Raw genomic sequence first — 16,970 nt, 5'->3', positions numbered from 1 at the left:
TGAAACCCATTTCAAGACAGCAGGTCCCATGGGTTCAGGGTCAGCTCAGACCCATACCCCACAAGAAAGATCTGACATTCTACCAAGTCCTTCTGTGGAAGGATCAGTAAAATCTTTCTCATGGGAACTGGTGGTGCTGTAGCAGGGTCCGTCCTCAAGGAGATCCAGCCTGTCCTCAGCTGGGGGCCTGTGCACCTGTGCAGTACAGCAGCCGTCAGCCTCCTGCTCTCCAGCTCTTTCTCTTTTCATACAAGTCAGTTGTCCACCCTGTTTGCCGCTCTGGCCTTGCTGTCAGTTAGGTGTTTACATCCATCCAGCCCCTGATGGTTAATCGGCTCCACTTGGCCTCTGCTATTTTGGAATCCTCTCATCCCCCATTAGTTAAAAAGAGCCCCAAACTGTGGCAGCACCTCCAACTGTCACTCCAGCCCGCAGAGAACAGACCCCTGGCTTCTCCATGATGCTGGGCCTCATGGAGTGCCTCAGTCCCTGTAGTGAAGGAAGCGACCACTTGGCCTTCCTGAGGTCATCGTTAGTGAGCTCTTCTGCTTTCTCAAAATAAATCTGGTCTGGCACACCCGCCTTTGAACCTTTTGATCCTCAGTTTTCTGCCTGGACAGTTGTAGCATCTCCGTCTACTTGAATGCGGGCCATTGTTGCATCCAGGCTTCAAGCAGCCATCCCAATACATGAGAAGCCACTGCGGGTGTTTGTCAGGAGAGTAAGTCACATGTTACAGTAGAGTGTTTTTTTTATAAAGATATCATTGACATACAATCTTACGAAGGTTTCACATGAGCAGCATTGTGGTTACTACATTCACCCATATTACCAAGTCCCCCCGACAACCCCCTGCTGTCACTGTCCATCAGCATACTAAGATGCTATAGAGTCACTTCTTGTCTTCTCTGTGTGACACTGCCTTCCCTGTGACCCCCTACATTATGTGTGTTAATCATAATGCCCCTCAATCCCCTTTCTCCCTCCCTCCCCACCCGCTACCCTTTGTAACCACATGTCCCTTGGAGTCTGTGAGTCTGCCATTGCTTTGTTTCTTCAGTTTTGTTTCATTGTTACACTCCGCAGATGAATGAAATAATTTGGTACTTGTCTTTCTCTGCCTGGCTTATTTCACTGAGCATAATACCCTCTGGCTCCATACATGTTGTTGCAAATGATAGGATTTGTTTTCTTCTTACGGCTGAATAATATTCCATTGTGCATATGTTCCACATCTTCTTTATCCATTCATCTACTGGTGGACACTTAGGTTGCTTCCATTTCTTGGCTATTGTACATAGTGCTGCAATAAACATAGGGGTGCATATGTCTTTTTGAATCTGGGATCCTGTTTTCTTCAGGTAAATTCCTAGGAGTGGAATTCCTGGGTCAAATGACAGTGGAGTGCTTTTGTGTTGATAAATTCTCATCACTCTAGCTTGACGTTCACCCATGAGCCCTCCCTTGCTGTCTTGCCAATGGGTTTCAGCCCCAGGCAAGTTCACTATGGATTCAGTGTGACCAAAGAAATGACAGTAGAGTGTTCCTGGGGTGAAGGGGTTATACCCAACTTTATTTCCATGGTGGCAGGTCAATCACTAAAATCTCATCCACTCAGAGCAAGTCTGCATGCAGCAAGTTGGTCTCCACCTCTGGGCCTCTGTACCCACACAGCCATCCTCTGGGCCTCTCTGCCCGCACAGCCATCCCAGTCTCTGTCCTCAGCGCTGCCACCACTCCAGACTCTGCTCTGCTCTCCTGCAGCCTTGTAGCTGTGCCACCGTATCGCCCAGAGCACTGGGCGGAGCTCCTTATATAGAGTCAGTGGCAATGTATTGCCAACACATGTGTAGTGAGCTAGCCAATCAGAGCCAGGTGGGAGTCCTGGCCACAGGAACCTTCATTTTATCTGCACTTGCCCATGTGTCCCCAAGTTCCATCAGTCCATAACAGTGGAACCTGAAAGTTCTTCAGAATGAAGTTATTTCCTGCAAGAACAGGTACTGTGTTTCCCTGCAGGCTGTGTTGAGACCCAGCCCTAATTATCAGCTGGAGTGGAAGGATTTTGAGAAAGGAAAGCATGACCTTGTGAAGCAGTAGCCTTAGGTGAGGGCTTTGCAGATATCCTACAGTACAACAAGCCAGTGCTCCTTCAAAACATCTTTTTTAAAAAAAGCTAAAAGCATGTGATGGTTTTTAAAATCCTGAAGAAAGCAATTTTGAACTAGAGTCAAATATGGCTGTCTAATTACATAATAGCAATAATAATAGTGGTTATTAAAAGTTGGCATCTATATATATTCTAGGTACATTATCGTATTTCTATAAGATATTATACTATATTTTATTATTTAATTTTTATAACCATTCCATCAATAGATAATATGCCCAGTTTACAAAAGCAGCAGCTGATACTCAGAGTAGTTAAGTAGCTTCAACACATAAAATAACCAGCAGGAATGGATCCTAAATTGATCCGACTCTCAAATGTTAACCAACTGATTTTTAGCAGCTATACTGATAATCCAACAAAGCTGTGAAAACTTAAGGGAGGAAATGTATATACCAGTCAGAATTTTTCATACATATATAGATAATTTCTGAAAAAAGGAACAGTACAACAAGCCAGTGCCATTCCAAAACATCTTTTAAGAAAAAGGCTAAAAGCAATGTGATGGTTTTTTAAATTGCATCAAACCACATTTAAGAAAAATGAAAAGGGGAAAAGGAAAGAGAGAAGGAAGCCCTCGTCATGTAGGACCTTCTCGCTGTGATTGGCATTCATGGCATCGGCGGCCCGGAGGACCACAAGGAGGAACATCCCTGCGGTCCATCTGTCTTCAGTCCTTGATAATTATAAGATAAATTTTGAACTGCTGTCCCTGAAATATGACTTTTAAGGAAACTTCTGATTTATGGAGTATTGTTGGCATTGCTAAGAGTTGATAACTGGGAAGATCCTATTGCATCTTGTTGTTTTGGGGGGTTACATACAGTAGGTTGCAGCCATGGGTTGAGGCAGGTGTGGGGGCAGTGGCTGATCTGGATAGAGCTGGAGCTTGGAGATGGGAAGCTGCCATCATCACACCTTTCTGCTGTCACCTCCAGTAGGAGGCAGCAGGCTGAGCCGTTTCCGAGTTACGGGGATGGCACCTGCTTGTTCTGTGGTCGGCAGCCCTGGTGTCAGCATGCTTGCCCATACCTGAGGATGAAGGCGTAGGATGGGAAGCCAGCACGCACGGTGTTTTGTTCCTAGGCGTCTGGGGGTATTGGACGGGTGGCATCCTGCTCAGCTGATTCTCCGCCAGCAAGGGCTTCCCAGCAGCTGCTCGACAACGCTTGCTTGGGGCCTCTGCTCTGCAAACAACCCTTGCCATCTCTGCTCCTCTGCTGGCTGGTAGTTCGTTCTTTGTGGCAGGCTTTTTCCCCTTTGACAAGCAGCAGGCCTCGCCTGTTTAATTTCTTACACAATATGTAGAAAGTGAAATCCTGCAGTAGGTCTGATAGGACTCAGTGATAAGTATGTCCCAGACATGTCAAAAGGTACATTTGCTAAGAGCCAGTTTCTATTATTTCTGTCACTTTAACATCAACAGTTGTTTACTGGGCACTTTCTATGTGTTATCATTATGCCAAACACTTTATTTATTGTTTGAAATAATTCTTTTATTCTCTCCATTTTACAGAGGAGGAAATTAAGGCTCAGAGGCTTAAGTGACTCACCCCCAACATAATGCATGCAAAAGAGTGCATTCATGTCCATGTTGGTCTGATTTCAATGCCCTGGCTCTTAACTTGACTTTTTTTTTTAATTGAGATATATTTCCATACCATAAAATATACTCTTTTAAAGTACATAGTCAGTGAGTTTTACTGTACTGACAAAGGTGTGCAGCCATTACCACTATCTAATTCCAGAATATTTCATCGCCACAAAAAGAAATCCCATATCCATTAGCAGCCATTCCTCTTCCCTTTCGCCCCTTCTCCTGCCAACCTGTTTTCTCTCTCTTTGGATTTGCTGATTCTGGATTTTGCATAAGCTCGAGCATACAATATGTGATCTTTCATGTCTGGTTTCATTTACTTAGCGTAAAGTTTTCAGTGTCCATCCATATTACATATCAGTAGTTCACCCCATTTTATGGTTGACTACTATTCCCTTGTATGGATATACTACATTTTGCTTGTCCATTCACTAATTGATGGACATTTGAGTTGTTTCTACTTTTCTGATTCAGAATAATGCTGCTGTGAACATTTGTATACAAGTTTTTGCGTGGTCATATGTGTTCCGTGCTCCTGGGCTTGTAAATACCTAGCAGTGGAATTGCTGACTCATCTGGTACCTTTGTGACTTAACCAGACTTTTACATGAAAACTCTTGAGTGTTCTTGAAGAATGAAAATAAGGTGGTTTCTGAGGCAATGCTTTAGAAGACTATCATAGCATGGAGAGGCAGGCTCCCTCAGGGAACCTTTCCTTTGAAGTTTTGTAATTATTTTGATGAATTGTCCCGTGGCAAGCAGAGTGTTGTAAAGGAGTGTGACACTGGGTCTGTGCAGACAGGAGAGGACATGATGTACATAGTACTAGTTATGTCTTTGTCTTCCATAATTGGAATACAGCAAACTTCCTTTAAAGTCCAATTTGATAAAAACAAGGCATGAACTAAATAAAATACTCTTGGTGTCCTGTCTTTTCCATCAGTTGGGCATTTGATGTGGGCCCCCGGGGTGGAGTGATTTCCTTCTGTGGTGGACGGCGCAAGCCTGCTGCCAACCAAGGGCCGGGGACTGCGCTGCCCAGTGTCCGCCTCTCTGTGTGTCATGTTTCCATCAATAATATTCCTGCAGTGGTTGCTCTTTTGCTCTAACCTAGTTACTAAAGATCACAAACAAGCTAGCATTAAAGGTTTATTCATCTTCCATAACTTTTTGAAGGCATTGCCTAATTCTCAGTGGTAATAGAACTTACCCAGCACTCCTGCACCTGGGACTCTCACATACCTTACATGAGTCCCATAGATGGAGAGGATGCACTGGAATGTAAGAAACATGCGTAGATACATCTGCTAAAGTTGAGCATATAAGCAATTCCAGTCCTATGTGGACATATTTATGTGTTTATTCACCGAAAAATGTGCATGTTAGAATGTTTATAGAAGAGCATTGCTTTCAATACACAAAATAAAAATCTACTCAAAAGGGCATCCATCCATTCAATAGAAGAATGGATACACAGACGTGGACTGTTCATGCAGCGGGACACTACAGCAGTTAGAGTGAAAGCAGTATGTGTGATTATAAGCAATGGCGTGCAAGAATCACAAATAAAATGGGTGAAAGGAGCCAGGCAGAAAAGAATATATCCTACTTGATTCTATTCCTATAAAGTCAAAAATAGGCAAGACTAATCTGTGATGTTAAAAATCGGGCATTGGTCACTCTTGGAGTGGAGGTAGTGACTGGAAGGGGGCTTCTGGGATCCTGGCAATCAATTTTCTTGACTAAGGTGCTAGTTACACAGTCTGTCTCTGTTTTTGAAAGTTCAACCTATGATTTGTACACTTTTCTGTATATTACATATTTTAGAAAGAATGAATATATACACACCCACGTCATACACACATACACATAATTATTTTCAGGTTTTCCCTTCTAAAGGAAAATGTTAAGCATGATACAGACTATGGAAACATAATAAATACATCCTGCCAGAAGGAATCCTGCACTAATTCAATAGAGATCTGATGAGCAGAGACTGGGCTGGGTGGAGCCCTTCCAGTCTGGGAAGGGGTGGGAACTGGGGGGACTGAGCTTGAGCCCCCCTTCTTATCAGTAGCTGCACCCTCACCTGGTGCTCACCAATCTTGCCCTTACTCCTTTATTCCTCCTCCCCACCCCCACCCCTGCCCCCGACTTTCTCCTCCTTTTCTTTACCCTGTTCCCTCCATGCTTTTGTTTGGACACTGGGTAGACACCAGTGATTATCAAAGAGGCGATCCGCCTGCAGTTGAAGCATGCGTGGTACTTTTCTTGCCCCGGGCTTTGTGAGAACCCCCCAGGAAGAGGAGGATGTCAGGACAGGCCTCTGTGGCCTGTGAATTCTTCCCAACGACTGGCTCCAAAGAAGAACCAAGCCCAAGAGTGGAAGCCCACCTACCACTGCAAAGTTAAACTCGCCCTTTGCTCAAGAGAGAGCCCAGCTCCTGCTCTGAAGAGGAGTACAGGACTCTTACACAGAAAGATCCCGGCTTGTAACTCCTCAGGTTGACCCCGTCTCCAGCACACTACTGAAGCTCAACTAATTAAATGAATTTTTATTGTGGAAATAATTTGAGTATGATAATGGGAAGATCCTGAGAGACAGAACTATTTTAAGATTGCTTAAAACTCTCGAGAATGAGTATCTCTGGGGCTAATTCTGGGCGTATAATAAGCAATTCAAGGTCAGTGTCATTTCTGTTCCTGCTGCCTTCACTGTAGGAACCTCTTCTTGTAAAGATGTGGCAGAATTGTAATTTTAAACAATGCAGAATAACTGATTGTTATTGGAAATTTGGTTATGTGATAGAATTATTAGCAAAAGAGTTTGGTGGAACCTCATTTGTTCATGGAGAATCCGTGACTGAAACTTAGAATATGAGCAATAACCAATTTGAGAGGTAGTCGGAGCTGGGAAAGTCTTAGCTCGGGGGTCAGGAGAGGCCGAATGCGAGGGAAGCTGATATCAGCAGGGCAGTCCTGGGAAGCGCTCCACCTACTAGATACTCACTTTCCTGGGGATCAGAGTCCATCCTCCCAAGTCCCGGACTGCGTGCATGTCCGATTGTGGGTGTGTGGTGGTGTGAATACTGGGGGAGAAGCAGAAAGCCTCCCTGACAACTGGCTCTGCCTGAAGTCCTCATTCCCCTGCTCCGCAGGGACATTTGATCCCAGCAAAGCTCTGTGCTGAAGCCAGTCGCTGTGTCATGCTGTGTCCTGGGTAAGGCCAAGGGACCAAACTCCCCCAGGGGCGGCCCCTGGGAATAGTACAGAAGCGATGGAGGAAGGGTTAAACGTTGGAAAGGATTTGGAAATCTGACTGGAGAATTCAGCCTCCCATTGAGTTGATACACAGATAGACGCACACCTCCTATTTCCTGAGTGCTTACGTTGTGCTAAACGCTTGTCACCCACTCCCACAGTGACATAAGTAGCTATCATTATTGTCCCTGTTTTACAGAGGAAGAAATTAAGGCCCCAGGACGTTATATAACCCTTCCAAGGTCATGCAGCACACCCTGTGGGCGGAGTGTTTAAATAGACCTTCTCCCGTTGCCTCCCTCCTGCCTCAGCCGACCTGAAGGGAACTGAGGCAGGGGATCCGTGTGCACAGTCTTGTCTTCTGCAAACGGTGATGGGGGCAGCTGGCATAGTGCTGGCTTCTCCGGATCATCGCATGTCTCCTCTTGCAGGTGATAGACAGCATCACCATCACACCCTGGTTCACCCAGATGTGCTTGCTGAGAGTTGCAGCTTTTAAAAAGAGTTATTGCAGAAAGTCATGTGGGTGAGGGGAGGTGGGGCTGGGAAGAAGGGGTGGTGTGCCTCACAGTTTCTAGAATTTTTAGTATCAGATAAATATTATGTTAATACGTCCTTGGCAAGGCAATTAGGTAAACGGGAACCAATGATATGAAAACTGGGTCCACAGGCCTTAAAAACAGCAGCCATTTCTGGGGGATCACACAGCAGACATTGATAAGTAGGAGCAGTCTGTGTATGGTGGGGGAGGTTGGGGTGGTCCCCCTGAAGGGCCGGGGACTTGCTGACCTGCAGGCCTCCTCCGGCCCTGAGAGCGGGCCTCTGTCCTCTGAGGCATGAAGTGGAAGAAGTGATGCTAGCAAACGAATTACAGTGGCAGATCACAGTTGATGTTTGCTTCCGGTAGACACTCATGTGAATCCCAGACCTCCCTTTGCCATATATGGGACTGTGTTTGCAGAGTTACGTTCATTTAGTTCCTGGCTAAAAGATCAGCTTCATGATTTTTTGTGTGTGCTGTGGTACAAAACTGGAAACACACCGATGTGGCTTTCAGGTCTGCGGCATTTCCTGTGGGCAACCTGAGATGCCTGTCAGCGAGAGGGACCCTTGTAATGGGGGCTGTCCACCCCCAGTGGTGTGAGCCGCCACCTCTCCTGCTGGTATCACACCACCTCACGTGCCTCCTTACTGTACTGTCTCCTTCCTGAAGGAATGAGGGGAGGACATTTTATAGGAATATGGGAATAAGACCACTCTTAGCCCCTGGAACCTGACTGTCCCTCAGACAGCAGTGAGGGACCCCAGGGTTACAACAGGATTACAGGTGTTGAAGTGACATAGTGGAGTCCTGGCTCCTAACCTTGAGGGGGTGTGTGTGGCTTTAAAAAGGAAGCAGTGCATGTGATTGTGAGCAAGCCAGACGGGTCATTGATAAAGAGTTATTGAGCATCCATTACGTATAAGGCACTTGTATGAGTTGCTGCGGTTACTGTAACACATTACCACAAACTAGATAGCTTAAAACAACAGAAATATATGGTGTCATGTTCTGGAGGCCAGAGTGTGAAATCACGGTGTCAGCTGGGTTGTACACCCTAGGAGGTTCCAGGAGGTGACCCTGTGCCTCTTCCATCCCCTGCTGGCTCCAGGCATTCTTTAGCATGTGGCCGCATCATTCCTGTCACTGCCTCTAGGGTCACATGACCTCCTCTGCCTCTGTCATAAAACTGTCTGTGTCTCTTAAGAGGATGCACGTGATTGCAGTGAGGACTGTCCCAGAGGATGCAGGACAAGCATCTCCTCTCAAGATCCTTGACGTAATTACACCTTTTGTCATGTAAGTTAATAATCAGGTCTGGGGATAAGAGCATGGACCTATCTTTTTGGGGGTCACCATTTAACTTGCTACAGCATTCAATGGAAAACTAAGAGCAGGCACTTGCTTTTAGGAGTCTGTGATGCAATTGGTAAACATAGATATGTTTGTTTATTCAGCAAGCATTTTATTGTTCATATGCCATGTGCTGGCCTGTATGTTTGCAGTGAGTGGGTTTACAGAGAGAAATGAGACACAGCCCCTGTACTGGAGAAGTTGAGTCAGAGAGGAAAGACACTGTAAACAAGGCAATCCTAATGAATTTCCGTCTCACATGGTCTAGTGTTTGTATGGAGATATTCAAGGAAGCAAACCAAAATAATTTTCAGATGAAGAATAGTTGTTTTCTTTTTGCTCTTAAAAAGTTAAAGGAAACCCAACTCATAAACTCCCAGTAACAATTGTCATATCCCCGTTTCTCTCTCTCCCTCTCCCCCATTCCACAGAAGCCTGCTGTTTATCGCCACCCACCAGAAGCTCTTGCTCCGTCCTGTCCTGCATGGCGCTTCTCTCTCTCTCCCAGCTCTGTCATGTGAATTGGCTTAGCCTCCCTTGACAAGTCAACCTCCTCCTTCCCCATCTCTCCTGCTTGTCCTCTAATTCTGCACTTAAAGCCCAGTAACGTCTCTGACTAGGACAGGAGGCAGGGTGAATGGAGAGGCTTTTTAATCAAAGTTGGAAGAGAGGGCAAGAATACTGACATCACACAATTGCAGTCCAGCCTGGTAGTTACTACAGTGGGATAAAAACAAACAAACATCGTTTCTTATCAGCTTCATTCCATCTTTGCAGCAGCCCAACAGGTAAAACCTGTTATTCTTCCTATTTTACACATGAGGAAATGAGCTTAGATTCATTAAATAAGTGGCCGCGCTGGGATTTGCGCTCAGTGGCCCTGGGATCCGGGCTTCGAAGCCTGGAGGGTGGAGCAGCCCTGAGGGGATCCTTCTAAGAGAAGAATGCCTTGGATCGGGTTTGAAGGATAAGAAAGAGTTTGGAAAAAATCTAATCAGTATTCTCAGCAAAACTGACAGGGCAGTGCTGTTAAGGGGTTCTGAGTACACTCGTGGCAATCCAGGGTGCAGGATGAGGGGGTGGGTGGGGTGTCAGAGGAGGACTTGTTGGAGATACAGGCTGAGACCAGACCTTCTGTGGATTTCTGTATCATTGGACTTTGTTCTGAGGGAATGTGAGTCTGTGAGGATTATAAGCAGAAGGGAAACACTTACCACGTCTGTGTCCTGAAAAGAGCATTTTGACAGTGATCCCATTGGTTGGGGGCTAGGGAGTGGGTGGGGTCTGAGTCAGGGAGACCACCATGGCACAGTGGTACCCACATGTCAAGTTCAGTCCTGTGACTGGCAGTCCTCCCAGCCCCCGTATGGTCTGTTCACATAAAACGCCCTTCGACACGGGGCCCAGGGGAAGAGGGGTCCATAGGCAGAGGCACAGTCATTGGCGCCAAAGGCCCAGGCAGCCCCGCCTAGCCGACCACTGCTTGGCAGTTCGGCACCGTGCTGACGGCCCCTTCTTCTCGCAGCTCGTCTGTCTGTCCTCCGTCTTTGCCATCTTACAAGCTGGAGGAGAAGGCTTAGTGTCTCACAACTCCTTTTCTTCCAACACTGAATCAAAAGAAGGGTGGAACTTACCTTTGACTTCTATACACAGCTGTGTCTTATTGAAGATGTGTTTAGAGCCAGAGGACACTCATTATCAGAATCCTGAACATCAGTCTGCCTTTGGCTTCTACTTTTCCCCTGGTAAAAACTCATCTGCAGAAACAGATTCCGTTATGCAAGCTGAAAACTGCTTCACCTCTCTCGTCCTAATTTCTAAGTTTAGATTCTCACAAACAGGATTTCAAGAAACATCTTCAGCTGCCCATAGGAGACCACTGTGATAGTTCCAGTAAGAGATGTGGCATCCTGAATCAAGGTGGTGGCAGTGCAGCTAGAGAAGATAGAACAGAGGAAGGAACATTAAAGCAGTAAAAATACAACCATGCTTATGTTTACTGAGCACTTGATATGTGCCAGGCATTATATAGTGTATTATCTCATTTAGTCTTTGCAACACCCCAGTGAAATAGAGGCTGTTACTCTTTTCCACATGAAAAAACAGGCTTAGAGTCATTAAGAAATTTGCCCAAAGTATCAGAGCTGGAATTTGAGCCCAGGTAATCTGATTTCAAAGCTCTCATTTTTCTTTTTTTTTAAATTAAAGTTTAATTGATATACAACCTTTTGAAGTTTTCACATGAACAACATTGTGGTTTCCACATTCACCCATATTATCAGGTTCTCAGCCCCCACCACCATTGCAGTCACTGTCCATCAGTGTAGTAAGATGCTATAGAGTCATTACTTGTCTTCTCCATGCTGTACTGCCTTCCCTGTGACCTACCTATACTGTGATTGTGAATTATAGTGCCCCTTAGTCTGCTTCTCCCTCTCCACCCACCTCCCCCAACCATGAGTTCCTTCTTGGAGTCTGTGAGTCTGTTGCTGTTTTGTTCCTTCAGTTTTGCTTTGCTTTTATATTCCACAAATGAGTGAAGTCATTTGGTACTTGTCTTTCTCCCCCTCTCTCCACATGCTTGATAGAGCAAAGCATGGTGGTCCAGTGCATGATGGACTGTGGTTAGGAGGGAAGAACTGTCTTCTCTTCTGGTCTTTATTAGGAATCGCTGCCTTTTAAGCAACTGTTAATATAATCCTTATGGAACCATCCTTGCATTCCTGGATCAAACTCTACTTGTATTATTCCTCTGTTGAGTGCTGTATTTTTTTTTTTAATCAAATGTACACCATAGTGGTTCAACAGTCCCCCTCTTCCCCTCCCCTCCCCTCTCCCTGGGTAACCACTAGTCACTTCTCAGTGCCTATGAGTTTAATGCTATTTGTTCCTTCTATTTTGCTTTGTTTTTATATTCCACAAATCAGTGAAATCATATGGTATTTGTCTTTCTCTTCCTGGCTTATTTCACTGAGCATATTACCCTCCAGATCCACCCATGTTGTTGCAAATGGCAGGATTTCTTTTCTTTTTATGGCTGAGTAATATTCCATTGTGTATATGTACCACATCTTCTTTATCCATTCATCTACTGATGGACACAGGTTGCTTCCATATCTTGGCTATTGTAAATAGTGCATCAAAGCTCTCATTTTTAATTTGTGTTCTTTGCTATCTCAAATCAGGAAGATTTGGTAATTTATTGAATGGAGGGGTAAGGGGAGGAGAATAAGAAGAATAGGGGGAATGTTCCAGATTAGGGAGATGGGCACATACATGAAAGATGAAGCCCCTCACCAAGATAGGAACTTAGGAAAAGGAATGGGTTTGGAAAGGATGGTAACTTAGATGTGAATATGTTGATGGGGACATCCAAGGAAGATGTCTGCTAAATGGTTAGGTGTTTAAAATATAGAGCTTCAGAAAGCGATTGAGGATAAAGAAGCATATATGGAGGCATCTGTATCTAGACAGCAGGGGAGCAGGTGTGGCAGCAGGGAGAGGTGGGGGTACTGAGATCTTCTGGAGAAGAAGTTGAGCAGAGAAGACAACTGAGGAGAGACTCTCAGGGATGTGTACCACTTGAGGGACCAGTGATAGAGGAGCCCTTGAATGAGAGAAAAAAATGGTTCAAGGGCTGGTAGGAGAATGAGGAGAGAGGGTCGCACAAACCAAAGAAGGAAGTGAGATGAAGGAATGGTAGCAGTGCCTGAGGCACCAGGGGAATCACCCAAGGTAAGGACTGGAAGTTACCATTGCACCTGGCAAATGAGGTCAATATAAAACCGGCTGGTGGGAGTGCAAAATATCACAGCCACTCGGGAAGACAGCACAAAGTTTCTTGCAAAGCTGAACATCGTCCTAGCATGTGACTCAGCAGTTGTACTCCGTGATATTTGTGCAGATGAGATGAAAACTTATGTTCACACAAAAACATTTATAGAAGCTTGATTCATAATTGCCAAAACTTGGAAGTAACCAAGATGTCCTTAAATAGGTGAATGGATAAATAAAGTGTAGTACATCTGTATAATGGAATACTATTATTAAGCAGTAAAAAGAAATGAACGGTCAAGGCATGGAAAGATGTGGAGGAGCCTTAAGTGCATATTGCTAAGTGAAAAAAACCAGTCAAAAAGGCTACATAATGTATGATTCCAAATAAATGACATTCTAGAAAAGGCAAAACTATAGAGATAGTAAAAAGTTGAGTGGTTTCAAGGGGTTGAGGTGAGGGAGGAATGACTAGTTTGAGCATTAGGCCAGTGAAACTCTTCTCTGTGATACTGTAACCATGGACGACACCATCATACATGTGTCCAAAGTCCTGCAACTATACGGCACGAAGAATGAACCCTGGGTGTGAACTCTGGGTGTTAGTTAATAATAATGCATCAATATGGACTCATCTTTGTAACAAATGACCACCACTGTGCACAATGTTTATAATGGGGGAAACTGGTGGGGGTGGGGGGCAACGGGTGAGGGCTCTGGAAACTCTGTGCCTTCTGCTCAGTTCTTCTGCAAAGCTAAAACTGTCCTTTAAAAAAAAATCTATTAATCAAAAGAAAAAGAGAAAAGGGAGGAAAAAAAAGAAAGAGATAAAGGAAGAAAGAGAAAGAAAGCCACGTTTACACAATCTTGAAAGTGCAGCATGAGCACATAATTATAATGAGTCCCATTCTGTGTGCTTGGACCAAGTGGAGCACAAATCTTACTAGTCTCTCTTCTGCTTACCAACTTCTAGGGCTCTTTATCATAAATGCAAGATACAATCTGATGTCTTTGACATGAAGGAAAATTTTCTCACAGCCCGGCTTCCTACCAGGGCACTGCCCATGCATTCTGTGCTCCAGCTGCAACACTCTGTGCTTCTCTTCCCTCCTCCTGGCACCCACCTCCCCACCACTCTGTCTTCTTGCTCTGACTTTCTCATCCCCGCACTGCTCTGCCTAACAAAATCCTACACACTGTCTGCCACCCAACCCAGATGTTCCCTTCCCTGGGAGAACTTTGCCGACTCCTTGCACCCAGCACACTAAGCAAGAAAGATCTCCCAGTGTCCCTAGTTCTTTGTGCCCTCCTCTTTGATAAATGCTTAAGACACCACAGAGTCAGCAGTCACAACAACAACAGTTAAGGAGGAAAATTGGAGACAGAAAGAAGCCAGGTCAACGCAGCTGGAAGCAGTGGGTGGCAGTGAGACACGGGTGCATGGACAGTGGCCATCTCTCTGGTGATTGGTTTCCTGCAGTTTGCTATTGCTTGTTTTGGTTTGCTTTTAGCATTTGTGGTTTTACCCAACAAATGTGAATTGAGAACATTGGGGGGAGGGGCTCTCTTTGTTGTCTTTTCTTATGAGGACACTAATCCTATCAAATCAGAGCCCCATCCTTATGACCTCATTTTACCTCAATTACCTCCTAAAGACCCTTTTTCCAGATACAGTCATGCTGAGGGTCAGAGCCTCAGCATACGAATTTGCAGGGAACACGGTTCAATCCATGCAGGAGCTTCTAGGAAACTGGAGGAGCACGGACGAGGGCACAATCATCTTGTCGAGGGAGAGGGGGCGGCAGAAGGCTCAGGAGTGACCCTGGTCTGGGTCTGGGGCACGTGGGTGTGTGCTGTGTGACATGAGCACCCAGCCTTAAGTTGGAGGCTCTGGTGGTCTGGCAGGCCTGGGCAGTCAGCAGGTCCTTCTTGTCCCATGTGAAAGGGGAGGGTGCACCACAAGCCTTCCATCAGTCACCTCTTTATTCAGTGATAGGTCCTTATGTCTCCAATATTACTTATACATTTGTCAGCAGCTTTTCTTGATGGTGGGCTGTGTCACAGGTTTCCAGATATCATTCAACCTGCAGCGCAACAGCCTCTTTATGGCTCCTGCAAAGGTGATTATTTTGAAGATTCAGTAACTGTCAGATGCATAGGAGGATAGGTACCATACTTGAGATGGCTTAAGAAATAAGCATACATATCCCTCTGGTGGGGGCCATGGTGGGATATGTACAGTGAGTCATGTACTTGCTCAAAAGGCGTGTCTCTGCCCCTTCGCCAGGCCCTGTCCTTTGCAGGTAGCACTCACGGACACCAGGCTGTGAACAGTCAGGTTCTGCTGTGCTCACGGATAGGACTGTGTTGGGGGTCCCTGCGTATGGGTACATATTCTCAGAAGAAGGAAACATCCCAGAAGCTTTGAGAAAATTAACCACACCTTGCTGGTACTTTGGTAGAATTCGGTTCACATTTCCCATCTGACATCTGGCCTTTTAAGAGCCCTGCTTGTGGTTTATCAGGGCCAAATGATAAGTTTCTTCAAAGTAGGGAGTGAGTCACGTCTATTTTTGTTCTAGCTTCACTTGCCTCCAGAGGTGATTGCAGTGTCCCACATGTGATCACTTTGGGATAAACTAGTACAAGTATTGTGTATTAAAAATAAGCTGATTATTCTATTGGCACTGGGTCCCTGCGGTGGAATTCAGTCTCTCTGCAATGCCCTGGCAAGTCTCCTATCCTTGGTGTAAGCCAGCAGTGGCCAAAGCAGAATCCCAGATGACAGAGAAGTGAAGTTTGCTTTCTCTTGGCAGTGATGCCAGAAGAGATGAGTGTGTGAAGGAAGGGCCTAGATCTGTAATGAACTGCCTATGATAACAGTTAGGGTGATGCTCACATTGTGGGAACAGGAGAGACCCAGGCACTCCACCCTCCCCAGCAGAGAGTTCCTCCACTTAACTGTTGCCTATTAGGAACTATTGCTGTGAGGGTTTGGGCAATAGCAAGGATTTGGGCAGGGAGAGTGCTGAGTGGGTTTGCCATCAAGTAGTTTTTTCCCATCTCTAGGACTAACAATTCTGGCTTTAGAAATTAGGAAAACGTAGTGGTAGTGACTCAAATCAAAATGAAAACCCTCTTCCTTTCTGATTGCTCCAGCTGAGAAGTTGGTTTTCTGCTGCTTCAACAGGTGATCCGAAGCACAAACCTGTGATGTTTCGGGCCACTGACAGCACTTGAGACAGCTTTGCTTGCGTTTTCTCCTTCCCCTTTCCCCACAGAGACCTACAGAGGAGGATTTGTGAGATGCTAAGGTCTTACAAACGTGGGCAACTGCTCTGCCAGCCCCTAGCTCCTCGCCGCCACAGTCACTGTGCTGGAACTCTTCTGCCGGGGAGGGTGGAGTGCCTGGGGCTCGGCTGTTGCCACAAACCGAGCATCGCCCTAACTGTTATCACAGGCAGTCATTACAGATTCGGACCCTTTCTGCACCCTCCCTCTCTTACAACGCACAGAATCATCTCTTCTTGCGTCACTGCCAGAAGAAAACAAAGTTCATTTCTCCGGCATCTGAGCATCAGTCAAATGCCTCCCGCTCATCTGAATTATTCCCTGACTCTAACATCAGGGTGTTGTTAGAGGTCCTCTGCCGGCAGGAGGGAGCACTTCAGTACAACCTGAAGACCCGGACTTTCAGAAGCTATGTGAGTGGACTAGAAGCCACAAAACACTGTGAGCTGGATGGATGTCTCAATAAGCTTTTAGATGTGACTTGGCCAGTGCTGGCAGAGGAAGCTCGAGGGACACGGCAGCAAGCATTGGCACGTAAATCCCTGCAGACCCACAGGGCAAGGCAGCCGAGGGAGCTAATGCCCTCTCCAGGGAGGAACGGACTGCGGTCGTCCAGCAACAGAACGTGATGTAGAACGGGGAGAACCGACCCCTGGGTGTGAGTACTGTCTGTCCTCAACGCGGGGCTTGGAGCAGGAGCAGCAGAGCCAGTTACTGTAATTGGTTGCGCCCCCTAACCACCAGTTCTTGGGTACCTGTGGACTGTCTCTGGGTGGGTTGGGAATGACGCCTGCCTGGGACTTTTGTTTGCAGGTCTCTTCTCGAACATTTTGCCTGTCAGGAGACTGAATATATAGGGATGTTTGTATCAGGAGACTTTGTTGTAAATCCTCATAAAAACAGCAAAAGCAAACCGTATAGGCCTCTTGCTATAGAAAGAAAACTGATCTCATTGCATCACAAACCAAGCAAAGGTGTGTCTC

At 45.8% G+C, this 16,970-nt stretch overlaps 1 protein-coding gene across 11 annotated transcripts in view; it reads left to right on the top strand.

The window, feature by feature from the left end:
• The window catches only part of ANKRD6 (ankyrin repeat domain 6), a 169,338-nt gene that overhangs the window by 89,724 nt on the left and 62,644 nt on the right, over positions 1-16,970 (top strand). Inside the window, exon 1 of one of the 11 annotated variants that reach the window (XM_073220977.1) lies at positions 8,826-8,868. The exons of 9 other annotated variants lie outside the window; for them this stretch is intronic. The gene's annotated coding sequence lies outside the window, so the exon portion shown is untranslated. Of the gene's footprint in view, positions 1-8,825; positions 8,869-16,281; positions 16,646-16,970 lie in introns of those variants that run through there. One more of the 11 variants, XM_017662778.3, reaches the window with a different exon arrangement.

Source organism: Manis javanica, chromosome 13, assembly GCF_040802235.1.
Source record: "Manis javanica isolate MJ-LG chromosome 13, MJ_LKY, whole genome shotgun sequence".
NCBI lineage: Eukaryota > Metazoa > Chordata > Mammalia > Pholidota > Manidae > Manis > Manis javanica.
Note: the sequence above shows the minus strand (reverse complement) of the source record. Positions and strands in the feature narration are given on the sequence as shown.